The sequence below is a fragment of the Carlito syrichta genome, unplaced genomic scaffold, assembly GCF_000164805.1.
Source record: "Carlito syrichta isolate Samal-C Ts95f unplaced genomic scaffold, Tarsius_syrichta-2.0.1 Scaffold311121, whole genome shotgun sequence".
Classification (NCBI taxonomy): Eukaryota; Metazoa; Chordata; class Mammalia; order Primates; family Tarsiidae; genus Carlito; species Carlito syrichta.
The window spans coordinates 88,156-97,756 of NW_007255217.1; the positions used below are offsets into that span (position 1 = coordinate 88,156).

The 9,601-nt window shown below is 39.8% G+C and overlaps 1 long non-coding RNA gene across 1 annotated transcript in view; it reads left to right on the forward strand.

The window, feature by feature from the left end:
* The first annotated feature begins 207 nt into the window (after positions 1 to 207).
* Positions 208 to 9,601, forward strand: part of LOC103271030 — a 25,136-nt gene continuing 15,742 nt past the window's right edge. Inside the window, exons 1-3 of the long non-coding RNA XR_002482564.1 lie at positions 208 to 512; positions 764 to 923; positions 8,567 to 8,658. This is a non-coding gene — a long non-coding RNA (uncharacterized LOC103271030). The remainder of the gene's footprint in view (positions 513 to 763; positions 924 to 8,566; positions 8,659 to 9,601) is intronic.

The window sequence follows — 9,601 nt, forward strand, 5'->3', positions numbered from 1 at the left end:
GCTGTGCGGAGGCATTTCCTGTGCGGAGGCATTTCCTGTGCTGAGGACCAGGCTGCGCATTGCGGTTACCATAGAAACATGACGTCATTCTAGCGACCATGACGACATTTTCATGGAGACCAAAGTGGCCTGGCAAGAAGAGCGAAGAGTAGGGTCCCGCCTTCAGGTTTTTGGACCGAGCTGAGGGTGCAGGTACCCCGCGACGGGGGCTGAACCGCCTTGAGGTGTGGAGACACGAAGGGATCCCAGATCGAAGTCCCCTCGTTCCTACGTTGGGGCAGTTGCCCCGGCTGTCCGGTGAGGGAGAGAGGGGTGGGACCCTGCCGGGTCCGGCACCAGTGTGTGGTGTCCTGCTCCAGGGTGTCCTGAGGCTACTATCCATGTCATTGGTCACCGACCCTTCGCAGGAGGATGACACACGTGACGACTCTGTCTGAGCCCAGCTTCCCCCTCTAAAATAGGGACAAGAACGTCCGCCCACACGATTGCTGGAATCTTCAATGATGACACAGGTGCAAACCATAGCCCTGTGGTTATTGCGGGATCGGGAATGCCTGTATGAATTCAGGCCACTTATTACTTTTCAGATTTGTTGTTAGGGGATAGATGAGGAAAGAAGAAGAAAAGTCCCCGGTGAGAAACCCATTGTACCTTCTGTTGTTATGATCACTACCCAATTGTATTAGTGTCATTGGTCACCAACCCAGGCACATAATCACTCTAATAAAGCATAGTGATTGCTGGATTCTCTCTCCCTGTGCAGCTCTTCATGCAGGTGACTGACCTCATGTCAGGTGTGTGAAGGAGGTGGGTCTGAGAACCTGATGGTGGTGGCCGCTGAAGCTTCTACTCCAGATTTGAAGGGAATAATCCTCAGGAGACCCCCAGCACTTTCATTTGATGGGATATGATGTCTGGCTCAAGTAAGTTCATAGATCTGAATGGAAGCACGTTGTGGAATAGCTCCTGTGAGGTTTATAAAATAGCCGGAAAGAGATGCTCCTTTGATCTCATCATTGGAGAAGAGGTGTAGCAGGTGGAGTTTCATTCCATCAACTGCTACATGCTTTGTAGTGGCCCATGAGGCCCATCTCAGAAATACCTTATCTTCTCACAAAACAATGAATAGTCCAGTTGGGGAACGTGATATTGAACATATTTTTGAACTAAATTTATATATATTTTCTGTCTGTATAAATAATAACCAGTGATTCCCATGTATCTCCCAGATGGATGTTGAAATATTCAGTTGGGCAGGTCTTCCTAGCAACTTAAGATTATAATAGGCATTCTTTAATGGCAGCCATGTTTTTATCCATTCTATAAATAATTTTTTAAGACTCTAAGGAATTTATCAAGTGTTAGTTAAAAATTTCAAAATGTCAAGAACAAGAAATTAGTATTTTGACAAATAATAATTACCATATAATTTGCTCTATTATGATGATACTCGCCATATTCCCTAAAATAACCAGATAGGCCTAAATATTATTATCATTATTTCCCAGGACATAACACTTTCTGTTCTGTAGTATTCAGACTTCCCACCCCTTCTATTGCCCTATCCTCAGGAAAACACAGCACTTTTGTCAATATAGATCAGGTTTTGTGTCCTACAATTTTATTTAAATAGAATCACAGAAGTGTTTTTGTTTGTTTTCTATATTTGGTTTAGCTTCTTTCATTCACCCTATTTATTTTTAGATTCATCCAATGTGCTGCACATATCAGTAGTTCATTCTTTTTTATTGCCGAGTAGTATTCCAACATGGCTATGCCATAATGTGTTTTATCCATTCACCTGTTGTTGTATATTTTGGATTTTTTGCAATTTGGATCTCTTTTTTGTTTTTGTTGCTCTTTTTAAAAAGTTGCTGTGAATGTTTTTGAAAAGGTTTTTTTCTTCCCAAGGAAATAGGCTCTTTCGTTATGATAAATAGTTAGGAGTGCAATGGCGGACTCAGATTGTAGATGGAATGTTAACATTGTAAGAAACTGCCAAACTGTTTCCAAGTGTTTGTACCATGTTTCATTGCCACCAGCAGCGTATGAGAGTTTCATCCTCCATAACCTTGTCAGTGCTTGAGATGGTCAGTCTTGAATTTTCATCATTTTCACGGGAGTTTACTAGTAACTCATTGTAATTTTCATTTACATTTTCTTTAAGAGTAATGATGAGCATCTTTTCATGTGCTTATTTGACATTTGTATATTTTCTTTAGTGGAGTATCTATTCACATCTTTTGTTCAGTTCTTTATTGATGTGCCTGAGTGTCTGTTTTCTTCTTATTCACTTTTGTGAGATTTTTAATATTCTGGTTACAGGTTCTTTTATCAGATATATGATTTTCACACATTTTTCTCCCATTCAGGGCTTTTCTTATCATTTTATCAACCATGTGACTGGAAAAGCTGAAGTTTTTAACTTTGAGGAAGTTCAGTTTATCGATTTCTTCACTTATAGATTATGGTTTTGCCATCCCATCTATGATCTTCACTTAACCCATGGTCACAAGGATTTTCTCCAGTGTTTCGTTAAGCAATTTTATAGCAGTAAGCTTCATATTTTTTAAAATTTATTTTATTTTAAAGATGTGGGGTACAATTCAGGATTAGCTATATAAGTGATCATTGTATAGGTAAAGTTTGGACCTACCTTTGGTCCCCACTTTGCCTGGTTTGAGATCAGGTACGCTTATTAGTGTTATGTGCCTCCCCCGGCAGTTTCCGGCTACTGCCAATCCCTTTCTTATAATATTATGGTAAATGTTCAGGGTCCGCTTATGAGTAAGAACATATGGTACTCCGTTCTTTGGTTCTGTGATAAATCACTGAGTATTATAGACTCTAAATCCATCTGAGTTACTGCAAAGTCCATTATTTTGTTCTTCTTTATGGCTGTGCAATATTCCATCATGTATATGTACCACTTTTTTTTATCCAGTCCAGTTTTGATGGGCAGCACGGTTGATTTCATGTTTTTGATATTGTAAATAGTTGTAAGCTTCATATTTAGATCTCTGATCCATTTTGAGTTGACTTATATATATTTGTTTATATTTGTGTATATAAATATCTATTTGTCCCAGAACCATTTGTTGCAAAGACTGTCCTTTTCCCACTGAATTGCCTTTATATCATTGTAAAAAAATCAGTTGTTCATATACTTATGGGTCTATATCTGGACTCTTTATTCTATTCCTTTGATCTACTCATCCATCTTGATGCTGATAGCACACTGTCTAGATTACTGTCATCTTATAATGAGTCTTGAAATCAGGTAGTGTTTGTCCTCTAACTTTGTTGTTTTTCAAAGATGTCATTCATAGTCTAAGTCTTTTGGGATTTCTATATAAAAGTTTTAGAATCAGTCTGTTTCTTTAACAAATAGTATAGGATTTTTATTGAGATTGCTCTGAATCTATAGGTCAGTTTTGGGAGAATAGACATATTAACAATACTGAATCTTCTGACCCATGAACATGGTATGTCCTCCACTTATTAGGGTTTTCTTTAATTCTTTCAGCAATGTTTTGTGGTGTTCAGTGTACAGATCTTGCACATCTGTGAACAGATTATTCATAAACATTTCATACTTTGGATGCCGCTACACATGACATTATTTGTTTTCATTATTATATTTTCACTGAATTGTCAGCAATCAGATGTTTAGCAATAGCCATGAGGAATCTTTTGGGTTAAAAGCACAGGCTACTCTAGGATGGAAAAGATATTTGATTCTAGAACTGTATTTCCATATCAGCTTCTAGAATTCATTGACAGTATGTTGAAACTAGGGAGGAAAATGTTCTAGAGACAATTCTACAGGTCATCTTCAGAAACATCACCCTAAAAATAGCATAGTTTAGTAGCTTTCGACTTTATATATGTGGTGGGAAATGATTTTGTTGCAATGTGTGATTTTCAACTTACCTGCAGTGTGGTCAGAGAATGTGCTCTGAGAAAAATATTTCTTTTTTTCCCTCTTTCTTTTTCTCCCCTCCCTTTCCTTCCCCTCATTCGAAGAAAAATTCCTAGAGTCATACAACATGTGCTCTTTTGTGTCTGACTCCTTTAAATCAGCATGATGTATGTGAAATTAACATTTATTATTGTCAGATTATTTATTCTCATTGGTGTAATATTAAATTATTTGGATATTTTATACTATATCTATCTGTTATGGAAAATATTGGGCATTTTCCAGTTTTTGACTTATGCATAATGGTGCTATGAATGTTCTTGTTCATTCTATTGGATGGACATTTATTTTCACTTCTCTTGAGCATATAGTAATGTACCATGGCACTTCTGAGTCATATGGTCTGTGTGTGTGGATATTGACAAACAGTTGATCAAAGTGGTTGTTCTCATCTGTATTCCTACCAGCAATGTGTGAGAGTTCCCCTGCTCCACATTCTCCCTAGCACTTGGTATTTTTCATGTTTTTTATTTTGTTGTCCTTGTGGGCTTGTGGTAGCACCTCATTATGGTTTAATCATAATTTCTCTGAAGTATTAAGTTTCTTTTACTGTGAAGAAATTCCTTCTATATTAGAGAAACAAAACTAATAGGACACATACACACATACATACACAGAGAAAGAGAGAGAGAGAGAGAGAGATTTTATAAGGGGTTGGCTCACATGATTATGGAGTCTGAGTAGTTTCAAGATCCGCAGTTGACAAGCAAGAAACCCAGGAGACCTGATGGGTAGTATAAGTCCAAATCTAAAGGCCTGAGAACCATGAGAGCTGATGGTGTAAGTTCCATTCTAAAAGCTGGCTGTCTCTAGACCCTAGGAGAGCCAAATTTTCAGTTTGAGTCCCAAAGAGCAGGAAAAGACTGATATCCTAGCTAAGGAAGTCAGGCAGAAGAAGAGTTCATGCTTACTCAGCCGTTTTGTTCTATTCTGAACTTCAAATGATTGGATGCAGCTTACCCACATTAGAAAGGGCAATCTGTTCTATTTGGTCTACCGAGTCAATGTTAATTTTATCTAGAAACACCCTCACACACACCTAGAATAGTGTTTGACCAAATGTTTGAGTACCTTGTGGCCCAATCAAGCTGACATATAAAATTACCCATCACATCTTCCAATTTATTTGCTTAAGAGGCTGGATATTTTGTCCTGTGCACTTTGCATTGTGGATTTTGGTGCACGGTGAGCTGATTTTGTTGTTTTACGTTGTGGATTTAATTGATTATATTCTTGTATTGTTGTTTATTATGTTCCTCTATCCCTTCTTTTTCTCTTTAAATTGGTATTAGAGGATGGGCATGGTGGCTCAAGCCTGTAATCCCAGTGCTTGGGGAGGTGGAGGTGAGAGGATTACCTGAGCTCAGGGGTTCGAGACCAGCCTCAGCAATATGGTGAGACCTCGTCTCTACAATAAATAAAAAAAATTAGCCTGGCATGGTGGCATATGCCTATGGTTCCAGCTACTAGGAAGGCTGAGGTGGAAGGATCACCTGAGCCCAGTAGGTCAAGGCTGCGGTGGCTATGAGCATACCACTGCACCCCAGCATGGGTGACAGAGTGAAACTCTGACTCAAGCCAGGCTCGGTGGCTCAGCCTGTAATCCCGCGCCTTTGGGAGGCTGACGTGAGTGGATTGCCTGAGCCCGCAGGTTCGAGACCCGCCTGGGCAGCGAGACCTCATCTCTACAATAAATCAAAAAATCAGCCGGGCATGGTAGCACATGCCTGTAATTCTGACTACTTGGAAGGCTGAGGCGGAAGGATCGCCAGAGCCCAGCAGGTCGAGGCTGCAGTGGCCGGGAGCGGCTACTGCACTCCAGTCTGAGCGACAGAGTGAGACTCCAACTCAAAAAAAAAAACTCCGACTCAAAAAAAAAAAATGGTATTAGATTCAGAAGCTTGATTCAGTTGAGATTTTTTTTGGTCAAAAGTACCTCATATGTAATGGTGTTTACTTCTGTAATGTTACACAGGAGACTCATTGTGTCTAGTTGTCTCTCCTCTTGTGATGTTAAGAGTAATTACTAGGTTCAAATATTGTTAAACTGATCTATCCATTATAAAATTTCCCATCTCTTTTTCACCTCAATTTTTCTGCAGCCTCTAAGATTGTTGCTTAGATCTGTATTCATAAAAGTTTGTAAAAGATTGATGTTCTAATTCTATACTTTTTTTCTTTATTAGCTGGGATTATTCTATGAAAGAAACTTGTCCTCATCAGCTATTAGGTTACACTGAGGTATAGTATATATAGGAAGGGCAGGGTGAATGCCTAATTCCTTTGCAATATTTTCACTTTTCAAAATATGAATGGTTTCATTGGGGTCCTCCAAAGATGAACAATAAGTTGATTTTGTTTGTTTTGTTTTTTCTTTTAGAGTATTATCATGAACTCTAGAAATTGTTTTATTTGGTGTGTTTTAATCCATAGTAGTCGTTATTTTATTTGATGTTCAAAATATTTAATCTTTGTCCAGTGGGAGCCCCTTAAGCTTGGCTTCTGAGTCTTTTTGATACACATTCTGGTATGATAGTTTGGTCCTGACTCAGCTGGTACCGTTCCTACACAGACCCGGAACCAGCTATTTCTCCAAGGAAGCCTGGTTCCTTTCAGGGGATTCAATTCAGATATTAGATTTGTTCATTGCAACTAGATTCTCATGTTTCTTCATGTTTCCAGTACATGAAACTGGTAGTATGTATTATATTTTTGAGAGAACATCATCTGGACAGGTGCGGTGGCTCATGCCTGTAATCCCAGCACTTTGGGAGGCAGAGATGAGAGGATTGCCTGAGCCCAGGGGTTCGAGACCAGCCTGGGCAACTTGGTGAGACCGTGTCTCTACAATAAATCAAAAAATTAGCCAGGCATGGTGGCACGTGTCTGTGGTTCCAGCTACTTGGAAGGCTAAGGTAGAAGGATCACCTGAGCCGAGCAGGTTGAGGCTGCAGTGGCTGTGAGCATGCCACTGCACTGCAGCCTGGGCGACAGAGGGAGACTCTGACTCAAGAAAAAAAAGAGAGAACATCATCTGCTTCCAACCTGGGCTGTTTCTCCTTCTCTTTGTGGGTAATGATTTTTTAAAAATCAATTTTCATTATAACTTTCCAATTTTAAAATTTAAGCAAGAGAATGTTTACATTAGCTTTCTCCTCTTATTTACATATAACATGACATATTTTGCATCAGTGGTATCCCACAGAATTTCTACAAGGGTGAAAATATTGTTTGTCTACATTGTCCAACACAATAGCTCCTTGTGAATGTTGAACACCTGAAATGTGGTAAGTGCGACTGAAAAACTGAATTTAAATTTCATTTAAATTTAAGTTGTCCATACACAGTGGCTCAGCCTGCAATCCCAGTACTTTGGGAGGTCGAGGTAAGAGGATTGCCCAAGCCTGGGGTTTCAAGACCAGCCTGGTTAACTTGGTGAGACCTTGTCTCTACAATAAATCACAAAAACTAGCTGGGCGTTGTGGCATGTGTCTGTAGTTCCAGCTACTTGGAAGGCTGAGGTGGAAGAATTGCCTAAGCCCAGCAGGTTGAGGCTGCAGTGGCTGTGAGCGTGCCACTGCACTCCAGCCTGGGCGACAAGAGTGAGACTCCAGCTAAAAAAATAAAAAATTTTTAAGTTAACTTAAATTTAAATGGACAGCAGCAGCTTTGCGCATTTCTCTGCACCTTGCTTCTTTCACTTAGTGGTATATCCTGAAGATCACTACACAGCAGTAGAGAGAGGGAGTCCTCCTTGCTTTTTATACTTGCATTGTATTCTAGGAGGTAGATGTACCTTAGGTTTTTCAACCAATCCCTTATTGGTGGACATCTCTCTCATTTCTAGTTGTATCCTGTTACAAATTTTTCTGCCAGGAATGACTTTGTTCCTCTGCTTTTTTGTCTTTTTGAAATGTATGTCTGAGAAAGGTTTTTAAAAGAAAGATTACTGGTTCCTGTAGAAAATACCTGTGCCCCAGCCGGGCTCAGTGGCTCAACCTGTAATCCCGTGCTTTGGGAGACTGAGGTGAGTGGATTTCCTGAGCCCGCAGGTTCGAGACCCGCCTGGGCAACTTGGCGAGACCTCATCTCTACAATAAATCAAAAATTAGCTGGGCATGGTAGTGCGCGCCTGTAGTTCCAGCTACTTGGAAGGCTGAGGCGGAAGGATCACCGGAGCCCAGCAGGTCGAGGCTGCGGTGGCTGGGAGCGGCCACTGCACTTCAGTCTGGGTGACAGAGTGAGACTCTAACTCAAAAAAAAAAAAAGAAAAGAAAAAAGAAAATACCTGTGCCCCATAAAATAGAAAATTTGAAACAGAGAGCATCTGGGCACATACTAGCAAGAAGTGAACTTTGGTCCTATCTCATTATTCTTTTGATTCCACATACAATCTGGCTTCTTTTCTTTCTAGTGCGACATGATGACGGAATTTCTTATTGAACTCCAGGAAGGAGAAATAATACAGAAGAGTCAGGAATAATAAAGGGTCAGCTGGACAGAAGATGAGAGTCATCAAACTTGTATTCCAGTTGCCAGACCCATCAACTGATCATGGTCCCTTTTTTTTTTTTTTTTTTTTAGAGAGCTGTATTTCTCATAAAGGGTTGCAGACAGGCTGGGAAGTGAAGCCTCCTGCCAGAAGCCAGAAACAGATACTAACGATGGTTTTTGGGGTGAGCCCCTTCCCTTTGTTGGCCTCTGATCTAACACAGAAGGGCACTTAATATAGAAACAGTGGTTAGAGGTGTGGGCTTTTGGGTGAGAAGTACCTACATTTGACCCTGAGAACCATTGCTTGCTTGTTGTATGATCTAGATCAATCAACTGATCTAGTGTGTACCCTATAATTGCTGGTGCTTTTTACTATTGTTTATTATTATTATTATTCCTACCACTCATACAAAGGCTGAATGATAAAAGTGGGGATTACACTGCCAGGTGTTCCGGTGTTCCTCGAGCATATAATTTTATAACTTTTGGACAGAATAGTTGATATACAGATGAAAGGAAGTCTATAGAAAGCTCCTGAGTAAACCCAGGCATATCACATTATTTAAGATGCAACAAATATGGCATTTCTAATCAGAGACATTGTTCAAGAGTTGGAGCTGGGACAACTGTAAAGGATTCATTTTTTTAAAAGTTAAACCATATGTTATACCTTGTCATTTACTCAGAATACTTCATCCATGAGTTACTACTTAAGATAAAGGCAAAACAAAAAACAACTACCAAAAAACTCAGGACAATATACTATATATATAGTTATAATAGTTTCATGAATTGTCTAATTTATGTTCAATACATGTGCATATATCTACACACAAAACAAAATGCTGGAAAGATGTAGCACCATGTTAATTTTAATCGTGATGGGTTTGCTGAGTATTGGTATTTTTTAACATCTGCACTTGGCTTAATAGTAAACATTTGCCAAGATGAATGTAGATTATACAAAGGCTCCTTGACTTACGATGGGGCCACATCCTGATAAACTCATTGTAAGTTGAAAATAATCACCGGGCTCAGTGGCTCAGTCTGTAATCCCGCGCCTTGGGGAGGCTGAGGTGAGTGGATTGCCTGAGCCCGTGGGTTCGATACCCGCCTGGGCAGCGA